General features: G+C 43.0%; 1 protein-coding gene across 4 annotated transcripts in view; it reads left to right on the top strand.

The window, feature by feature from the left end:
• Positions 1-21937, top strand: part of DHRS3 (dehydrogenase/reductase 3) — a 111816-nt gene that overhangs the window by 84985 nt on the left and 4894 nt on the right. The gene's annotated exons all lie outside the window — the stretch shown is intronic.

The raw sequence follows: 21937 nt of genomic DNA on the forward strand, positions 1-21937 counted from the left end.
AGGACAAGGTCCACATTGAGGGCATGATGTGATCTCTTGACCCAAATGTTAGATTTCTCAGTAAACCTCTCGCTTGTTGCAGTCAGGTGGTTCAACCTCATGATCCGCTCCAGAAATAGATCTGGGCGGAACATGACATCTTGGCAGAGCGGAGAACCCGCTATTTAAAAAGATACAACGTTCTGTGGCCTCCTTCCATCGTTCATTCATTCATTGTGGTGTTCCTGTAGGGAAGACCTCCTGGTACAGTGCTTTACTCTGTGCCCAGCTATCAGGCTGGGCATGTATTCTAGATGCCGGGTATACCAAGTGTTGCCATAACAAAATAGGATGTCCTTTATACATCAGTACTCGGGGGAACATTTTGTAGGGTGTAGATGATGGTAGAGCATCATATGTGAAAATGATCAAGTGTAAATAGAACATTAATGAAACTTTAATGTCTGGCCTAAAAAGTATTCTGAGACCTTAATCATAACCTCAATCAACAGACGTAGCTGCATGCTGGGAGTAGTTGTTGTAAAAACATTGATGACCGTAGGTTGTAGCGCACCACTCCGGACCCTGATGCCCTACAACACTTTGTGATCTGTTAGGAGACCAAAATTCTTGGAGTGGTGCCACCATGTTGGTAGTTGTAGTTGGGCCACAGACTCGTGGCCAATACTCTAGAGTCTAGACTCTTCCCAGTAGGAAAACTAGAACTCCCAACAAGCTCTGATATTTTTGTAAAACTTTTTTGATGTGTAAAGAACTGATACAGCTTCCATTTCTAATGTGGAACTCCAAGGTTCAGACGGCATGTAGGACTCCCAAAGGGGGGTGCATAGACTCTTGGGACCCAAAGCGTGTTTTATTCTTTGTTTGTTTTTTAGAGCAGATTATATAGGAGTAAAAAAAAAAAAAAAAAGCGTCGTGAAGGTTAAAACTTTTTCCTCTTTATTAAAAATGTGTAAGCTGGAGTTCCACTGGCGCGTTTCTGGTCCACTTGACACTTGTAGTTTGAGTATGACCTGAAACGCTTAACGTGAAGGAGGCCACTTGGCTTATTCCTTTCACGGATTATTAATAAAGAGGAAGAAGTGTTCACCTTTATGAGTGGTGGTTTCATTAATAACTGGCACATGTTGAGTGTGCGCCATATGGTTGTCCTCCTTCTTCTCCTGGACGTCATGAGCGGTGACTCGTGGTCGGTGCGCGGTGTTTAGATCATGTCTGGTTTATGAGCTTCAGAAGCTACTTGTGAGCGGCCTCCAGTGTAACTGCAATGTCAGCGCTCGGTGCCCTGGCAGCACGCCAGCTCTTGGCATCTCTAGTGGGACCTTCTGTCTGTAGGTGATGTCACTCAGGGGTTTGTTTGGTAATTTTTGTAAATATTTACTTTCTTTGTAGCACATAGTTCAATATGTTACAATGTAGCACAAACTGTTTGTCTATCAATTCCCTTATGTACCCTACTGGAGCCCCTGTCATACCCCTGTGAATTTCATAAATTATCATTTCTTCTTATACCTGGAGCATTTCTGATACGTTATAAGATCTTGTATTAAGGGGTTGCATGAATAACAATTTCCTAATTGTAGGTTTACCATGGTCTACATGAGTGTATGTTACAGGAGGGCAGTTCTCCGCTGCACTGTAGAGTTCTTCCATTTTGGTTTAGGGCTTTAGGACTCATCCATGTAAGTGTCTAGAGCTGTTTTCCCACCAATTCCAGTTCTCAACAGATCATGGAGATGCAAGAAGAAGATGGAAGTCCTGCCCGTGTTCCCCATTGAGTACTTCGTCGATGGCTACCACTCCATGCCACATTACGATTGGTGTAGTTGGCAGGATAGAGCAGAGCCGAAATCCCAGGGAGCCGGTATCGGACACATCTGGAGGGCCCTCCAGCAAGTCAGTAGTGGTACCACGTGCAGGCTGATAACTAGTCACACCTTAGGTCTGCTTCTGGTGCACACTGGACCCTCTCTGACTTCCTGAAAGGGAATGGTCTCTGTCCCTTCAGTCTAACCCCTCCCACTATGGGCTTGTCCCAGTTATAAATCCTAACTGTCCCTATTAACTACCTGCTGCTGGGCAGACTACGACTATTTCTAATAATGTATCTCGCTATAGACATCACACATTCAAATGCATTATAACAATACATGTCTTCAAAGGGGAACACGGGCAAGACTTCCATCTTACCCATGTGTTCAGGCTTTCCTTAGTATTGTACAGGTGATGGAATTATTGCCTGTGTGTGTGATGGAATTCTCACCTGTGCATTACTAAGGAAATCCTAAACGCATGACCTGTTTTTGGCTGAGAACTCTTGAGTTGGGGGAACACTGGTGTAGACTAAGTAAAGTTGCCATGTTACATCATGGAAGATAAACTGCTGTTCTCTAGAGATGAGCAAATTTGATCGGGTCCCTGCTTGTTCGGCAAGCTATAGCGCTTGCCGAATACGCTGCAGAGGGAACCCGGATACATGGAGCGCACCGGCTGATTAGCTGTCCGGCGCCGCAGCAATGTCATCATGAGCCTTTTCTTCCCAAAAAGGCTCATGACTTCACTCGTGGGTATGGTGTGGCTCATGTTTGTATGTAGCACAGTGCTAAAAATGACCGTACAGTAGATATCAGACAGTCTTGATAGGACCTGCTGACATGAAAATGTCTATGGTGGGTGGAGACATTAAGGTGCCCTTATATACATGCAAGAGCTGTCCGGTAAACATGCAGGCTTAATTGAATTTGTATGCAGGAAGACTCGGTTTTCCTTTGACAGCTGCTTATCTTCCCAAGGAACAAAGGATTTGGGGTGTTAAAAAAGCAACATACCTCTCCTATGGGGGTGAGTTGGGGGTCACCATACACAAAGCCGATAGTGCAGGTGACTAGCTTCTTTTTTTGAACCTCTGAACTGGCCCCTCAATGTAAGAACTTCTCATTTTCTTGTTTGTGGGCCAAGAGAACGCTGCCCAAAAAAACAGTATTTCCCAGGTCAACTAGATGGCCAAAAAGTTCACCGATGCTGTAAATAAAGGACTCTTGGGTTCTAAATCTCGGGACGTTCCCCTCGGTTTTCCAGGAGAGTGACCTGAAATGTGTTTTATGGACCAGCACGCCTCTCGTTTCTCATGTAGGAAACTGCGCTCCCAAGAACTTCACACTGGCATAAAGGGGCGCATTGTTCAAGTCAACCGCATGTGGAGGCAATTATTTGAAACTTGGTTCTTGAGAATCCATTGAGATTTTCTTCCCTAGCTAATGAATTGTAGCATACGGCTTCAAGTGTTCTGTAGCCGCAGCACGTCGCTGTCTCGTCTCCGGGACCGAGTGTCATTTTTAACTGCATTTTTAACTTTCCATGTGTGAAAGCTAACCTGTCATCCTCGTAAATGTACTTTTCTTAGTGAGTTGTGAACAGTCTTGTCTTCACAGCCACAAAGTTATTTTAAGCTGGTGAACACATGGAGCCTGCCCCCACCTTGAAGGATTGTGCAGGGACTAAAGAATAAAGTCCTCTTTAACCTGGGATTATAAAGAGAAATGGTAAAAGCCTATGACATTTGACATACAAGTTGACTCTCTGGTTATAAGCCTTGTTGACTTATTGCACCGACATCTTGGGTGTGAATCCAACAATATCAAAATCAACATGGAGTTGTGATTTTATTATTATACATTGTTATAGCACCATTTATTCCATGGCGCTTTACATGTGAATACGGGGCAAATATAGACAAATACATTAAACATGAGCAAAAAACAAGGCACACAGGTACATAAGGAAGGAGGACCCTGCCCGCGAGGGCTCACAATCTGCAGGAGATGGGTGAGGATACACTAGGAGAGGGTAGAGCTGGTTGTGTGGCGGTTCAGTAGGTTGAGGATCACTGCAGCTTGTTGGCTTGTCGGAAGAGGTGAGTCTTCAGGTTCTTTTGAAGGTTTCTATGGTAGGCGAGAGTCTGATGGGTGGGGTAGAGAGTTCCAGAGTATGGAGGAAGCACGAGAGAAGTCTGGGATGCGGATGTGGGAAGAAGAGATGAGAGGGGAGTAGAGAAGGAGGTCTTGAGAGGATCGGAGGTTGCGTGTAGGTAGGTACCGGGAGACCATGTCACAGATGTAAGGAGGAGATAGGTTGTGGATGGCTTTGTATGTCAATGTGAGGGTTTTGAACTGGAGTCTCTGGGCGATAGGAAGAAAGTGAAGGGCTTGGCATAGGGGGGAGACAGGTAGATTAGTTGGGCAGCAGAGTGTAGGATGGATTGGAGTAGTGCCAGAGTGCTAGAGGGGAGGCAAGAGAGTAGGAGGTTGCAGTAGTCAAGGCGGGAGATGATAAGGGCATGCACTAGTGTTTTTGTGGTGTCGCGGTCAAGGAATGCGCGGATCCGGGAAATATTTTTGAGTTTGAAACGGCAGGAGGAGGCAAGGGCTTGGATATGTGGATCGAAAGAGGGCAGAGTTGAGGATTACCCCGAGGCATTGGGCGTGTGGGACTGGGGAAAGTGAGCAGCCATTGACATTGATGTATAGGTCTGGTGGAGCGGTAGAGTGAGATGGGGGGGAAAGATGATTAATTCTGTTTTGTCCATGTTCAGTTTTAGAAAGTAAGCAGAAAAGAATGTCCAGTCTTTGATTCCGTTTACTCCTGGTTTCTCACGCTTCAAAAATTTACTGATGGGTGAAATTGGCCCCTGAGAATTTGTGCTCTCCTGATTCTTCTGGATCATATTTTGTCAAATCTAACAGGGTTAGTCTCTTCTTCCATCCTCAGGAGCGAACTGCTCCTCTGACTCCCGGTTTGCTGGTGGGTGGTGTGTTCCTCATGATTGACAGCATGGCTACACTTCGGTTTTGCTCTGTCTGCGAACAAAGGTAACTTTGCCTCTGCAGTGTCGAAACCGCACAGGGGCAATAAAGCTGACCTATCCAGAGATCTAGCTAGCTTCAGTGCAGCACGTACAAGCTCTAAAGCAAAAGGGCTTGTAAACACTGCACTACTTTCCTATGAAACTTGCTACTGTAGAGGTAGCTGGTGACCTAAGAACTGATTCTCTCATCCAAAAGAATTGGATCAAACTCTGATCACAGGGTCGTTGGCGTAATCGCCCTAATTCACTCAGATGAGAGAATAAATAATAATCTTTATTTTTATATAGCGCTAACATATTCCGCAGCGCTTTACAGTTTGCACACATTATCATCACTGTCCCCGATGGGGCTCACAATCTAAATTACCTATCAGTATGTCTTTGGAATGTGGGAGGAAACCGGAGTACCCAGAGGAAACCCACACAAACATGGGGAGAACATACAAACTCCTTGCAGATGTTGTCCAAGGTGGGATTAGAACCCAGGACTCCAGCGCTGCAAGGCTGCAGTGCTAACCACTGAGCCACCGTACTGCCCTAGTCATGTGTCGGAAAAAAGGATTCAAACGTATACACCGACCAGCCCATAGACTATAATGGAACTGGCAGAGCAATCATGGGCTCTGCCACGCATCCTTTTCAGGCATACACGCCTGCTGGAGGCGAGCACCCAGGCTCGGTCGACTACAGGGGCACCGAACGGGCTCTTGAGGCACCCTTATCTAAAAAGTGTAGAGAAACCAGTCTGATCAGGAGCTGCTGGTAGAACCCAGCTATTGATATGAATGGAGACTTCCCTAAGAAACTCAAAGACTGTCAAAAATAAGTTGTTTTTAAGTTTGACCCCATTTTCAGATAGTCATTAACATTGGAATTGAATTATTAGACAGAACGTAAGTCCTCCATACACATTCGATGGCTGTCGGCTGAACCATGCTTTGGCCGATCATTCAGCTGACAGTCACCTCATACACTGGAGACCTTTTCCTCAATCCCAAATGTATATAACAATGAACTGGGTAGATTGATAAATGAATAAGATGCCGCCTCTGTCTGTACATAGTGATTCATGTATATAGTGCCAAGTACTCTGCTTCTATACGAGGGTGGTGGCCACTCCTGCACAGCGGCCCACCGAAGATTCTCCTGTGGGCCAGTCCAAGCCTGGTGCTATTTCAGTTGCTAGAGAACTTAAACTTTTTCCCATTCGTATGCACTATAAAAATAAATTAAGAAAAGAAAAAAATTACACTGTAAAAGACTTTTCCTTCTTGGTTCCAGTTTTGGCCGAAAAAACCCCTAGGTCAACAAAGGTGAAGGAGCAATGACCTGAGAATTGAGTTACTTGGAAACCGTTAACATTTTTCACCTTTTTTAGGACAGCACATCATTAGTGAATGGTATTTGACAAACGCAGACACCCGGTTTACAATTTCTACCCTTCGTTTCCTCCCGACACTATTTTCTTCCTATGGTCATCAATAATTGTTACTGACATAACGTTTCATGAATGTTCCCCCTCGAGGCCTTGAAGTTGTTCAACATTTTCCTAACTTCCTTTCTTGTCCTTGTGCTCCTATTACACGGCAAATAGCCGGGGAATTGCAGATAATTGTCCTCAATTTAAGATAACGAGGATGAGACGCATTTCCCCCACCGCCACCCTCTGTCCGTCTCCTTCTACGGGAAAAGAATATTCCTTTCTGTCAAAGATTTAAGACCTCCACTTCTGACTATGATCCAGTAGACTGCAATTCATTCCGCCCAGGACAGAAGCTTCCAGCTCTCCACTGATTTATGGATCCTATTGATTTTTTTTTTTCACAGTACATTGAGATTGAATTATCAAGTGCTAAAGCCAGGCAATTTGTCTATAAAAATACCATTATGGGTGTTAGTCATGAAATGGCTTTCTAAATGCCAGTGGGTAAGATGAGATGGAGCGAGCTGTGCTGGACAACACTAGATCACATCAACGTGGATTGTGACCTTGGCTTTCTTATAGCTTGAAGTCCGATTTATGTGATTTGCTACTTAATTTTGCCTTTGCTTCAATTATAACCTTTGGCCTTCTACATTTCTACTTTCTTCACTGTTTTGGAGTAACTTGTATCATGTTTTATTATTTTTTAGTATTTGGACCTTCTCTGTAAGTTTTGCTTGCGGCTTCTACATAGATTTGAGGGATGCTTTGTAGTTTGGGGAAAACCTGCATATGTGACCAGAATATATGGGGACTCTGCTGAGGTGGGAGTTTCACCCCTGGTTTTTTTTTTTTCGTTCCTTAAACTGGTTTTGAAAAGTTAAATTCCTTTTTATTTAAGTCTACACCTTTTCAGATGCTAATTTCTTTGTTTTGGCCTGTGAGAGCACAGGAGGATTGCATCCATTGTACAGAAGTCAGTGGGTGGGTGACTTTCTTTCAGTATGGCAAAGAAAGGCTGGAATAGGTAATGAAGAATCCATAGTAATGGCCTCTCCACAATACACCCCATAGTTTCGCCCTAGACTTTTTTGTAAATGGGTCATTGTTATTGGGCATGAACTCTTCAGATTGGTTTCTAGAAGACTTTAGCCTTCAGTTTACAGTAAAATGGACCTCACTGACTTCTATTGTTTGTAGATTGGTTTTCTCAAGTAAAAAGCCAATACATATTTTACGAATATATTGGATGATTGAGTAAGGCTACTTTCACACTAGCGTTTTTTGCAATACGTTGCAATGTGTCGTTTTGGCGAAAAAACGCATCCTGAAAATGTGCTTGCTGGATGCGTTTTTTCACCATTGACTAACATTAGCGACGCATTTACGACGCATTGCCACACGTCGCAACCGTCGTGCGACGGTTGCGCCGTGTTGTGGCGGACCGTCGGCTGCAAAAAACGTTCCATGTAACGTTTTTTGCCGCCTACGGACCGCCATTTCCGACCGCACATGCGTGGCCGGAACTCCGCCCCCACCTCCCCGCACCTCACAATGGGGCAGCGGATGCGTAGAAAAACAGCATCCGCTGCACCCGTTGTGCGGCGCAAACAACGCTAGCGTCGGTACGTCGGCCCAACGCTCTGCGACGGGCCAAGTACGACGCTAGTGTGAAAGAAGCCTAACACAATGTATACCTGCAATTTGTCATCCTGTTGGTTTTACTATGTGCACATGTGGCCAGTTTCTATGTCTTTACCTCACGTTTTAAAAGTTATCACCCAGCCGCCCTCGGATCAAAGGACTTCAAAAGCTTGGAGGACTTTGTTAGGCTTGTGAGACCCAAAGATTACCTTCTTATCTTATTTGAAGAGTTGATGGACTGTTTTATAAAAGAAGCCTTGAACTCTAACAGGCTTTGATGTTGTCTCATCTGTCTTTTATACAGAATCCAGTTCCCTGTCTCCGCCTGTTATAACCTCTTGGAGTATTGAGCCATTTTGACCAGTTGGGAAGGGGCATTGTGTAAACTGACCAGACCTTACAGCATATGGGTCCATATGCTGGCTCCAACTCTCAACAACATCATCACTGGGGAAGAGTTGGGAAGCCCCCAATGTGCATTAGGCTGTTGGCCGATCCCACCAATATGTCTGGATTAGACCAAATTTTGTTAAATGTGAATGACGTGCCTTAAGCATATGAATGCAATGTGCAGCTAGCCACGGACCACTCCATTTTAGTTGGATTTCCAGACCTTCATCCAACAGCTGTTGCCAAAGTGGTACCTAGATTGGGAAGGATTGGATTTCCATCATTATGCCTCACAAGATAAGTGGCGTCTTCAGTGTCTACTCCATATTAACATTACCATGATTGGATAGACCTTGGAATATTGGTGCTTTTGCCAATAAACCATCAGATAAGCTGACATGTACAAAATCCAAATATTTATAAGTTTTGGTCAAATTGGACATGAATCCTTATTCATTGGCATATGACTTTTATTAAATTATTGAGTAAATTGCTTTAAGCACCTTTTTTTTTTCCCCCTCAATCTTATAACTGAAGGGATCTTCTACATCCTTGACTTCAATTTTTGTTCCTGCCATCGCCAAGGGTCCCCAAGCTCAAGGAGTTCCTGCCATTACATTATCTGATCTACCTTGCCAACTGGCAATCTTAAGGCACATAAACTCCAATTTGTCTCCAAGGACATCTGGCAGAGCAGTACTAGCCCATTGTCTGACATCAGAGGGTTAGCAGAACCCAGCCAATGTAACATTGCTAAATGACATAAGCGAAGATATGAAAGGCCCCATAATATGATCTTTGAGATAAGTCCTTGGATGCTAAAATAATACACTAAGCTTTTTGAGCTGTTGGTATGAAGAGATGTTGAAAGCTTTTAGCTGTAGGCCACAATTTGTACAGTGCTCATTCGATCATTTGTGTAATCGAATTTTGTAGAGCGATTCCAGGAATGATTATTCCTGTTCTCCAGAGTCTAAAAGAAGCCCTCTCGAATTAGAGGCAATCTTAATTTCCCAAGAGGAAGATGAAAGGAACAGCTCATGGCTGGGTCTAATTATTTAGTGTCCTGGTTTTATTAATCACAGATTACATTTATATTCTTGTGATAAACGGATTTAGACGACCTCTTTTATGAAGACATGTTCTCCATTTTTACATGTAGTTTTAAGAAGACTTGGCTTCCAAACTTGGATGTTCTTTCTTTTCCAGAACAAACACATTATTTTGCTTCTGTTGTATTTTGTTTTTTCCCGCCTTCTTCTCTACAATGACCTACAATAAATGTGGATGATCTATTTACAGTTCTCTCATCTTTATAATATAGTCTAAAATTTAGGTCCTTATTTCTTAGTTATTGAAATTTTAGTTGGTATTTTCTTGGCAGCTTGGGTAACAAGAGTTTCACCAAGCCTATACCAATGAAGATGAGGTCTAGGTCAGTGGTGGGTGGTGTTGACTTCCTTCAGTCATCTATTTTGGTTAGTGAAATGTAAAGAATTAATATTTAACGACTGATTTTTGGCTCCCGAGAAACCTAATTGTTCACTTAACATCATCCCTATTGGTATTCTGAAATAGCAAGTATAGGTCACAGAGGTAAGGGAAGAAGCAACCAAAGGTCCTACTCCTTCACCTCTATTGACCATTCCTAGAGCTTCTGGTATTAATTTTACAATGTTTGGGGGTTTTCTTTATCACCTGTCCCTAGTACCGTAACTTTTTTTTTTTTTTTTTCCTTTTCCAGCCACAGCTTGGCTGACTTCATGTATCTTCTTTATTTGCTTCCTTTAACACCCAAACGGCCACTTTTCAGGAACTCAATGTGTCATTCCCACTAGTTTTTATGACTTCCCCAAAAACATATCCTGTGTCAAATACCCATGTGCGCAAAACAGATGAAATGATGAGACTATAAAAGTGCAGGAGCATCAAAGGCTTATACAGTTTCCATTGTCTTCAGATTTTTTTGTGAAACCTTGTGGTTTGGTTAGTGACACTTTAGCCCCTGGGTGAGCCTGCTTATAGCCGGAGAAGGAGAGTTGGCACCTTCTCATTTACAGCCCAGGGTTCATCGGCGGGTCAGCCAACTCTTAATGACATCACTACACTTGTTTACCACTCGGAGGAAGTGCAGCAATGATGGCCTTCAGTACTTAGCAATGACTATGCCTGTCCCAGCTCTGCCAGACAGTGCATGGAGAAGGTAGCGACACCAGATCTCCTACAGTCACTGGCTGGCACCGGCCCAACTCACCCAGCCTCATAATTGGCAATTTTATACTGATATCTTCCATTTCTCATTTTCTTTTATTGCATATTATTTTACTGCAGTTTTATATGGATTTACAGTAAATGAGCAGTAACAAAGCCCATCTGGAAGCTTCACCCCCCCACCCCCACTAATATTGCAAATATTGTTTGTCCTCTTGAGGAAAAGTGGTCTGAATATTGGCATATGAAATAATGCACTAGACATTTGGTTAATGGGTGGTGGCATAACTAGAGGCCCTGACACAAAATTTGGATCTGGACCCGCACCTGCAAGTTGGTTAGATGTATGGGCTCTAGTAGAGCTCTAGAGCCTATAAAGACATTTCCCCCCCCCCCAATCATGTAGTAATGTCACCAGTCTCGGGTCCTTTATTTAATATTGTCCTCCATCCTGGGTCCCTTTGAGTAATAATGCCCCCTGGGCCCATTTGTAGTATAATGCCCTCCTTCCTGTGACCCTTCCTGTTATAATGTTCCTTATCCCAGGCCCCTTCCAGTAATAATGTCCGTCATTAATTTCGGCAGCACATTTAAAAAATGAAGCAAGCAAACAAAAAAAACGACTCTTCTTAGTTTTCCCCACTCCGACAACATGTGGCGTCCTCTATAGTTGGCAGTTGACTTTGGTGTACCGGCACAGTGACACATGATGTCACTGCAATTCGCTAAGCCAACATTTGGTACAGACCTCTGATTGGCTGGCAGTGTGTATTGCAGTGCAGGCAGCTGGCGAGTCCCATGCACCACAATACATTTCACCTGAATGTGTGTCCGATGATGCATATCCAGGTGAAATAGAGGCTGGTATTGGCAGGAGCTCCTCCCACACGGGCCCGATCCCAACTTCTGCAACCTTCATCGTTTCGCCCCTGACAGTGGGTACCATCTAAAAATGATTCATACCGTTCTGCAGTATTGGGTTGCCCTGCTTCTTTACAGCGCTGGGGTCCTGGGTTCAAATCCCAGGACGGAAAACATCTACAAGGTGTTTGTATGTTCTCCCCGTGTTTACGTGGGTTTCCTCCGCATTCTCCTTTTTCATCCCACACTCCAAAAATAGAAATAGATTGTGATCCCCATTGGGGATAGTGAATATTGCGACTGTAATGCATTGCGGAATATAATGGGGCCTACTGTATAAGTAAAGTAAATAAATTAGACTTGTCAAGGGTTATGACTGCACCTTTCTCCGCCATAAGGTGTTTTTTTTTTTTTTTTGTTTTACTGGACCAGCCCAGTGTTTAGCATTTATTCCATTTCTTCATATTGCCATTTCTGTAATTAAAAAATATACTGCCCTAGATGTGAAAATGTAGTATAAAAGCTGAATTTCCCAATGCGGGACTAATGCCATCACCAAACAACTGGTGGATGTAACTTTACCTCTCCATATGCTTTGGTTTTGCAAGATAAGTTTTTAAGCCCCGTGCTGCTGTAGGGAGGCTGCACTTTCAATGACCCTGACCCGGTGTTAATAGGATTGCAAAAATTGACTCCTACTTGACCTTTTTTTGCAAACTACCTACCCACGCCCTCCCTTGTTTTAATAATTCTACAAAAGAATGGGAATGTGAGGCTTAATCTACAGTTGTGCATATTCAGGACCGGTCAGAGGCGGCCTCCTCCCCTCCACAATACTGTATTTGGATAACAATGGCCGAGAGAGTGATTAGTTTTTAGGTTTAAAACTAATTGTAAAGTGTTAGCAGATTAGTGGTCGTTAGCATTAAACCTCTGCATTTGCTTCTTTGTTAACCCTGATGGAAATGCATTTATCCATGTGAAGAGACCAATAAAAAGTTATCTAAAAGTTGAATTTTGCAAGAAAGACTATAACATTTTATTGTTCATATGGAACAATTTTGTCAATTACCGTAAATGAGTGTTAAAGAGACTAAGATTTGAGATATACATATAAATTATATAATATATGTTTGAGCAAAAAAAAAATGTAATTCCCAAACTTTTGCATAAAGATGGCCATACACATCTCTTCTGATTCATGTTGAACTTGGTTAAAGAGAATAAAGTTTGTCAAGTTTATCTAATATATAGGGGTCCTTTTTTTAACCCCTTCCCGACATTTGACGTACTATCCCGTCGAGGTGGGGTGGGCCCGTATGACCGCCGACGGGATAGTACGTCATCATCGATCAGCGGCGCTCACGGGGGGAGCGCGGCCGATCGCGGCCGGGTGTCAGCTGCATATCGCAGCTGACATCCGGCACTATGTGCCAGGAGCGGTCACGGACCGCCCCCGGCACATTAACCCCCGGCACACCGCGATCAAACATGATCGCAGTGTACCGGCGGTATAGGGAAGCATCGCGCAGGGAGGGGGCTCCCTGCGGGCTTCCCTGAGACCCCCGGAGCAACGCGATGTGATCGCGTTGCTCTGAGGGTCTCCTACCTCCCTCCTCGCCGCAGGTCCCGGATCCAAGATGGCCGCGGCATCCGGGTCCTGCAGGGAGGGAGGTGGCTTACCGAGTGTCTGCTCAGAGCAGACACTTGGAAAGCCTGCAGCCCTGCACAGCAGATCGTCGATCTGGCAGAGTGCTGTGCACACTGCCAGATCAATGATCTGTAATGTCCCCCCCTGGGACAAAGTAAAAAAGTGAAAAAAAATTTTTTCCACATGTGTAAAAAAAAATAAAAAAAAAATTCCTAAATAAATAATAATAAAAAAAATATATTATTCCCATAAATACATTTCTTTATCTAAATAAAAAAAACAAAACAATAAAAGTACACATATTTAGTATCGCCGCGTCCGTAACGACCCAACCTATAAAACTGCCCCACTAGTTAACCCCTTCAGTAAACACCGTAAGAAAAAAAAAAAAAAACGAGGCAAAAAACAACGCTTTATTACCATACCGCCGAACAAAAAGTGGAATAACACACGATCAAAAAGACTGATATAAATATCCATGGTACCGCTGAAAACGTCATCTTGTCCCGCAAAAAAAAAGCCGCCATACAGCATCATCAGCAAAAAAATAAAAAAGTTATAGTCCTGAGAATAAAGCGATACCAAAATAATTATTTTTTCTATATTTTAGTTTTTATCGTATAAAAGCGCCAAAACATAAAAAAATGATATAAATGAGATATCGCTGTAATCGTACTGACCCGACGAATAAAACTGCTTTATCAATTTTACCAAACGCGGAACGGTATAAACGCCTCTCCCAAAAGAAATTCATGAATAGCAGGTTTTTGGTCATTCTGCCTCACAAAAATCAGAATAAAAAGCGATCAAAAATGGTCACGTGTCCGAAAATGTTACCAATAAAAACGTCAACTCGTCCCGCAAAAAACAAGACCTCACATGACTCTGTGGAGCAAAATGTGGAAAAATTATAGGTCTCAAAATGTGGAGACGCAAAAACTTTTTTGCTATAAAAAGCGTCGCTGGTTTCACACTTGCGTTTTTGTCTGCAGCGTTTTTTGCACAAAAAAACGCATGCGTTTTTTCCCTATATTTGACATTGAAAACGCATGCGGTTTTTTTGTACGCGTTTGGTCGCGTTTTCAAACGCATGCGGTTTTTTTCTGCATGCGTTCATTTTCAGAAATACAACCTGCAGTATTTTCTTGCGTTTTTAAGCACATGCGTTTGTTTGCGTTAAAAACGCATGCATTTTTATCGAAAAAAAACAGAAAACACACTGAAAAGCCACCCACCACCATCAAGGTGATAAAGGGATCCAAACCCTAACCCTAACTCTACCCCTAACCTCACCCCTAACCGTTTAATGAACATTTTCTGACAGTCATAGTGCCACGTATTTCAGTGCCACGTATTTCAGTGCCACGTATTTCAGTGCCACGTATTTCTGTGCCACGTATTTCTGTGCCACGTATTTCTGTGCCACGTATCACGTATTTCAGTGCCACGTGTTTCAGTGCCACGTATTTCAGTGCCACGTATCACGTATTTCAGTGCCACATATTTTAGTACCACGTATTTCAGTGCCACGTATTTCAGTGCCACGTATTTCAGTGCCACGTATTTCAGTGCCACGTATTTCAGTGCCACGTATTTCAGTGCCACGTGTTTCAGTGCCACGTGTTTCAGTGCCACGTATTTAAGTGCCACGTATCACATATTTCAGTGCCACATATTTCAGTGCCACGTATTTCAGTGCCACGTATTTCAGTGCCACGTATTTCAGTGCCACGTATTTCAGTGCCACGTATTTCAGTGCCACGTATCACATATTTCAGTGCCACGTATTTAAGTGCCACGTATTTCAGTGCCACATATTTCAGTGCCACGTATCACGTATTTCAGTGCCACGTGTTTCAGTGCCACGTATTTCAGTGCCACGTATTTCAGTGCCACATATTTCAGTGCCACGTATTTCAGTGCCACGTATTTTAGGGCCACGTATTTCAGTGCCACGTATTTCAGTGCCACGTGTTTCAGTGCCACGTGTTTCAGTGCCACGTGTTTCAGTGCCACGTATTTAAGTGCCACGTATTTCAGTGCCACGTATTTCAGTGCCACGTATTTCAGTGCCACGTATCACGTATTTCAGTGCCACGTATTTCAGTGCCACGTATTTCAGTGCCACGTATTTCAGTGCCACGTATTTCAGTGACACGTATTTCAGTGACACGTATTTTAGTGCCACGTATTTTAGTGACACGTATTTTAGTGACACGTATTTCAGTCACGTTTAGGGTTAGGGTGAGGGGTAGGGTTAGGGTTAGGGCTAGGGTTGGAGGTAAAGTTAGGGTTAGGGTTTGGATTACATTTACGTTTGGATTAGGGTTGGGATTAGAATTATGGGTGTGTCAGGGCTAGGGGTGTGGTTAGGGTTACCGTTGGGATTAGGGTTAGGGGTGTGTTTGGGTTAGGGTTTCAGGTAGAATTGGGGAGTTTCCACTGTCCAGGCACATCAGGGGCTCTCCAAGCGCGACATGGCGTCCAATCTCAATTCCAGCCAATTCTGCGTTGAAAAAGTAAAACAGTGCTCCTTCCCTTCCGAGCTCTCCCGTGCGCCCAAAAAGGGGTTTACCCCAACATATGTGTTATCAGCGTACTCGGGACAAATTGAACAACAACTTCTGGGGTCCAAGTTCTCTTGTTATCCTTAGGAAAATAAAAATTTGGGGGGCTAAAAATCATTTTTGTGGGAAAAAAAAGATGTTTTATTTTCACGGCTCTGCGTTATAAACTGTAGTGAAACACTTGGGGGTTCAAAGTTCTCACAACACATCTAGATAAGTTCCTTGGGAGGTCTAGTTTCCAATATGGGGTCACTTGTGGGGGGTTTGTACTGTTTGGGTACATCAGGGGCTCTGCAAATGCAACGTGACGGCTGCTGACCAATCCATTTAAGTCTGCATTCCAAATGGCGCTCCTTCCCTTCCGAGCTCTGTCATGCGCCCAAACAGTGGTTCCCCCCCACATATGGGGTATCAGCGTACTCAGGACAAATTGGAAAACAAATTTTGGGGTCCAATTTATTCTGTTACCCTTGTAAAAATACAAAGCTGGGGGCTAAAAAATCATTTTTGAGAAAAAAAAAAAAAATTATTTTCACGGCTCTGCGTTATAATCTGTAGTGAAACACTTGGGGGTTCAAAGCTCTCAAAACACATCTAGATAAGTTCCTTAGGGGGTCTACTTTCCAAAATGGTGTCACTTGTAGGGAGTTTCAATGTTTAGGCACATCAGGGGCTCTCCAAACGCAACATGGCGTCCCATCTCAATTCCAGTCAATTTTGCATTGAAAAGTCAAATGGCGCTCCTTCCCTTCCAAGCTCTGCCATGCGCCCAAACAATGGTTTACACCCACATATGGGGTATCATCGTACTCAGGACAAATTGCACAACATTTTTTGGGGTCCAATTTCTTCTCTTACCCTTGGGAAAATAAAAAATTGGGGGCGAAAAGATCATTTTTGTGAAACAATATGATTTTTTATTTTTACGGCTCTGCATTATAAACTTCTGTGAAGCACTTGGTGGGTCAAAGTGCTCACCACACATCAAGATAAGTTCCTTAGGGGGTCTACTTTCCAAAATGGTGTCACTTGTAGGGGGTTTCAGTGTTTAGGCACATCAGGGGCTCTCCAAACGCAACATGGCGTCCCATCTCAATTCCAGTCAATTTTGCATTGAAAAGTCAAATGGCGCTCCTTTCCTTCCGAGCTCTGCCATACGCCCAAACAGTGGTTTACCCCCACATATGGGGTATCAGCGTACTCAGGACAAATTGTACAACAACTTTGGGGGTCCATTTTCTCCTGTTACCCTTGGTAAAATAAAACAAATTGGAGCTGAAATAAATTTTGTGTGAAAAAAAGTTAAATGTTCATTTTTATTTAAACATTCCAAAAATTCCTGTGAAACACCTGAAGGGTTAATAAACTTCTTGAATGTGGTTTTGAGCACCTTGAGGGGTGCAGTTTTTAGAATGGTGTCACACTTGGGTATTTTCTATCATATAGACCCCTCAAAATGACTTCAAATGAGATGTGGTCCCTAAAAAAAAATGGTGTTGTAAAAATGAGAAATTGCTGGTCAACTTTTAACCCTTATAACTCCGTCACAAAAAAAAATTTTGGTTCCAAAATTGTACTGATGTAAAGTAGACATGTGGGAAATGTTACTTATTAAGTATTTTGCGTGACATATGTCTGTGATTTAAGGGCATAAAAATTCAAAGTTGGAAAATTGCAAAATTTTCAAAATTTTCGCCAAATTTCCATTTTTTTCACAAATAAACGCAAGTTATATCGAATAAATTTTACCACTAACATGAAGTACAATATGTCACGAGAAAACAATGTCAGAATCGCCAAGATCCGTCAAAGCGTTCCAGAGTTATAGCCTCATAAAGGGACAGTGGTCAGAATTGTAAAAATTGGCCCGGTCATTAACGTGCAAACCACCCTTGGGGGTGAAGGGGTTAAAAATGGTTATTTAATGCTAAAATTGGCACTGGGGATGCTATGACACTTTTGTAGCTAACGGGCGTCCACTAGGCCTCATATGACCAATTCAGAAATGTCATTCATCAGAGTTCTGTTGAGGTTTCTTGTTATCAAACGTATTGGAAACCTAATTTTTTTTCTGAAGGTTTGTAATGAACAATTAATAAATCTTTCAGACAATTGTTTTATACTATAGACTCGTAACTGCTGAGTTAGAATAACTGCCTGTATGGACTAAAATTGTATAATAATCGTTCGTTCAAGCCTCAGTCTAAAGTTGCATTGACACTGAAAGATTATCATGAATTGTTCCCAGGAAAGCTCTTTTCCCGATAGTCTTACAGTGTAAACCAGCTGCCGATCACCCATTGACCGAGCATAACGCTTTCTCATCGGGTGACATTTATATATATTTTATTTCACAAATCGTCACTGTTCTTGGCAGTGTATGGAGCCACAGAGTGACTGATTTGTTAGCAGTTGTGGAACGTGCTTGTCCAATTTCGGACTGCTCATCGTTCTGTTGTTCCAGAGAAGTCTTTTGACCGTTTTCGTTTCGAGATTATGTTGCTTGGACGAGTAAACGCTCTCGTGTATGGAGTCAGCTGAGATTGCTATTGGTTGAATGATCGGCCAAAACATTGTTTTTCCGACACGTATGTAATGTGTATGTCCGGTTTAACATTCAATATAATGGAGAGTTCTTTAAGCCAACAGATATATTATATTCTACATTCTGCAATTCCCTCAATATTGGGCTTCTACATGGAGCAATAAGGACGTCTGTGGTCTGCTCAATGTCAAAGCTTAGCGCATTCCAGACCTCTCTCTTTCAGTGCTAAATTATGCCATTCCCAACTCTTATTTTCCTAAAACTGTAGTCTGGATGGACAGGATAAGATAAAATAGTTTCCTACGTTAACAAGCTTCCTGTACTTGACACTCAGACGGAAGCCGGAGATGACTTGTAGACCAGACAAAACATGGTTGTCCGCCGAGCTGCTTACTAGGAGGAGGCTAAATCGATTTGTGAAGCTAAAATATTGTACAATGTTTGCATAAGTTTAGGGAAACTTTTATATGTAAAAAAAAAATAAGTGGTAAAATTCTTTAACACTTTTCCATCCACCAATATGTCCTGATCCTGGTGGTATCAATATTTGACTACTGTGAATCTCCTCTGTTCTTGTGCATATTATGGACACCAGTTGAATATTGTAGTCTTATTTGGCAGAAGGTCCTTTGGGTCTCACAGGCACCAGTACCCCCAATACCATTGCTACCTCTGCACCCCGTCCGGCTATGCCCTTCACTATGTTAGCAGTGAAATTAGATTCTAACCTCATGATGTATCCTTAATTTATAAAAATGCTCAGGATTGTTTTTTTGACAAGTATATTGTACATCTCCAAAATTTGAAAAATTCCAAAATTGAAATATTTCATCCTGTATGTCTGACGTGACTCTCCTCTCAATAGATAGGTCTACTCAGGGAACTTCAATCTTCAACAATACCTCCTTGGGTGACCCCCATGTAAAGATGTACAGATAAAATGGGCCATTCACCATTCTATAAAATGTTCCCAAATCTCAGTATCGTCCAGAGTAATTTGTGCTTTTTTTTTATGTGGTGGGGGATAGTTTCAGGTGGTCTCTAGGATCATTGCCCTTTACTCGTGTCCAATTATCCGGTGGCTTACATTGTTCCGTTTTCGGAATAATACTTGTACATTCCACCTGCCTGGAGGTCTGTCAGGGCCCACTGGGGTCAGTGAGGGGTAACATCAGGGCAGAATGCTTTTTCAGGGCAGTCCTGACTGCAGGGATTTGCCGCCTCACCGGGCCGCTGCCCTACACAATTTTCTGGTCAGTAGTTATTTGAAAGAAGAGTGTCTCCTTCAGTAGGGAGGTAATCCAAGAGTGTCTGGAACCAGTCCAGGACGGGGGAAAATATCTGTCCATGAAGTTTTCTAAAGTGTGCAAAACTTTTTATTTTATGAAATTGACTTCTTTCTTTTTTTTAATCTCTTTCCAATAAAATCACATTTCCTGTCAACTGTAATGAAATCTTTATTACCTAACGAGTCTGTTCTGTAGGTGACCGGCGTATTGTTAATTTTTATGAGGTCATCCATCGTGGTGGTGTAAACCGAAAAAATCTTTGTTCCTTTTTAATCCTGGAGCAATACAGACAGTGAACTTTTGCCCTAAATGTTAGAAAACATCTGGTAGTTATAATGAAGACATGGTGACCTTCATGTATTGCATGAACGAGGCGGATATGATCAGATTCGGGAGGGCGGAGGGGGGCGATTTGTGCTGATGAGTGTTTGGACACATGGATTTATTTTTCCGTCATTTTATTTTTTTTATGAGAAGTGAAGGGCATGTGAACTCCATTGACCTTCTAGCTCCAAATTGTAGGTAAGGTGCCCATTTTAAAGTGGGTTATACCGGATTAGAAAAACATGGCAGCTTTCTATAGGACTATCCGTGGGTTGTCTTGGTATTACAAGTTGGTATGCACGTAGGTAGCGCACGTGGTTCGTGGACCCACTGTGTCACGGACTGGGCTTACCTAGGAGGGGTGTAGCTAAGCGGCTACCTGGTGCTCGCTGGAGCTCCTGATGGTTGAGTCAAGTCTGAGCTGCAGGTAGCCACCAGGCACCACTCGTAGGCAGTCTCCGATACTGCAGCTGCTGACCCCAAGGGTCAGGTACACAGATACAGATACGGACTCGTACTCCGTTCAGGCTACTAGGTTCCAGGCTGATTCGGAGACTGATATGACAGTACGGGTACTCGTATAGGCCCACGTTCAGACACATGGGTCTCTGATACTGATTCAGAATGGTTTCAGGGTTCGGGCACTGGTCACGTAATGACCAGGGACTACAGGTTCAGGACTGGCCACCCAAGGACCAGGAGACCTAACAACTCACTAGTAGCACAGTTCACTCACTAATGACTCAATGTTGCTCTGTCAGCTCCCTATTAGAGAAGGGTGCTTTTTATACAGGATGCCTCTCAGCTATAGGCTGGGAGCCATTTTGCATGTGCGCTCTGGCCCTTTTAAGAACAGGGCAGCGAAGGCACTAGGTGTGCGACTGGGAACTTGGAGGCACAGAAAGCACGCCGAGGGACATGCCATGCGGTAGGGGCAGTGAGTATGTCGGCGTCCCTGTATGGAGCCATGTGGAGGCTCCCGATGCCCAACCTGTGGCACTGTGTTTTCTGGAAGTAAACAGAAATTTTTGCTGAATTTATGACAAGAGACTACAGATGGCTGTAACAGGGTGATAAGGTTTATTAAGATATTGTTTATCGGAGGAGTCTCCGTATCTGCTTTGTGCATTGTTTTACTATTCCAATTACTCAGCATTTTCTGCAGAATTTGCATGCAGTACGATGTCTACCGAGACCATCCCGTCTATCCCTTCCCTTGTGTTTATGGCCACAATAAGACTGTAATAGACCCACTTGTCTGAAGTAGATCATCAGAAATTTACATAGTCACAGTAAACAGACTTTGATCATCTTGCGCTTTGCTTTTGGCCAGGAGCAGGATCAAAGTGCAACTCAACATGGAGCAATTTGGCTATTACTTTATGGGGCCACTAACTTCCATCATGTCTTACATCCTGCTGACCTGGAACAATCCACGCATTGATCTGATCACCCTTCTAGTAGACCAGTGGTCTCCAAACTGCAGCTTCCCCAAATATTGCAAAATCTGGGCAACTATTGAGCTACAGTTTCAATACCCAACGTATAAGGAAATGGTACATTTTCGGTCAAGTATGATGCCGTAAGTAGAAATATCTGGGTGATGTAAAGAGGGCTATGAAATAACATGAACGGCCTTCACCAGAGTTGAGCTCATTAAAATTCTACATCTCTTGTATGTCACTTTATATTCCGACATGAGGAGCCCAGGTTTCTTTCCCTGCAAAATAAGGAATTGTGCGACTTGGTGGTAAAGCAAGACAACCGTTCCCCTTACTTCTTCTAATAACTACCGGTTCTTCAGTTCTTCCCTTTTGGCCAAGATGAATGTCCATATTAATGGTAACGTCTTCTATTGGAAAGATCCAGATTCCCACTCTCGCACCACTGGTTCTCCTACTAGGACCCTGAGTGATCAGCTTATTCTTGACGGTTCCTTTCAAATTGTGCAAAAGTCAGTATTGAAGTTTATTTCTAGAAAAGTAGTAGATTCTCAGAATGTTTTGCGACTTTCCGTAACTTTCTCTTTACATGCTGTGTGTGTCATGTCTTTCGGGCAATTCTCCATAGTTACACTATAGTATAGGAAAGGGGGAAAATATATAGCCATAAACACCCAAGAGGGGTATCTTATACAATTGATTCAAAAAGTAACTAACTGCGCTGAA

The sequence above is a fragment of the Ranitomeya variabilis genome, chromosome 4 (genome assembly GCF_051348905.1).
Source record: "Ranitomeya variabilis isolate aRanVar5 chromosome 4, aRanVar5.hap1, whole genome shotgun sequence".
Classification (NCBI taxonomy): Eukaryota; Metazoa; Chordata; class Amphibia; order Anura; family Dendrobatidae; genus Ranitomeya; species Ranitomeya variabilis.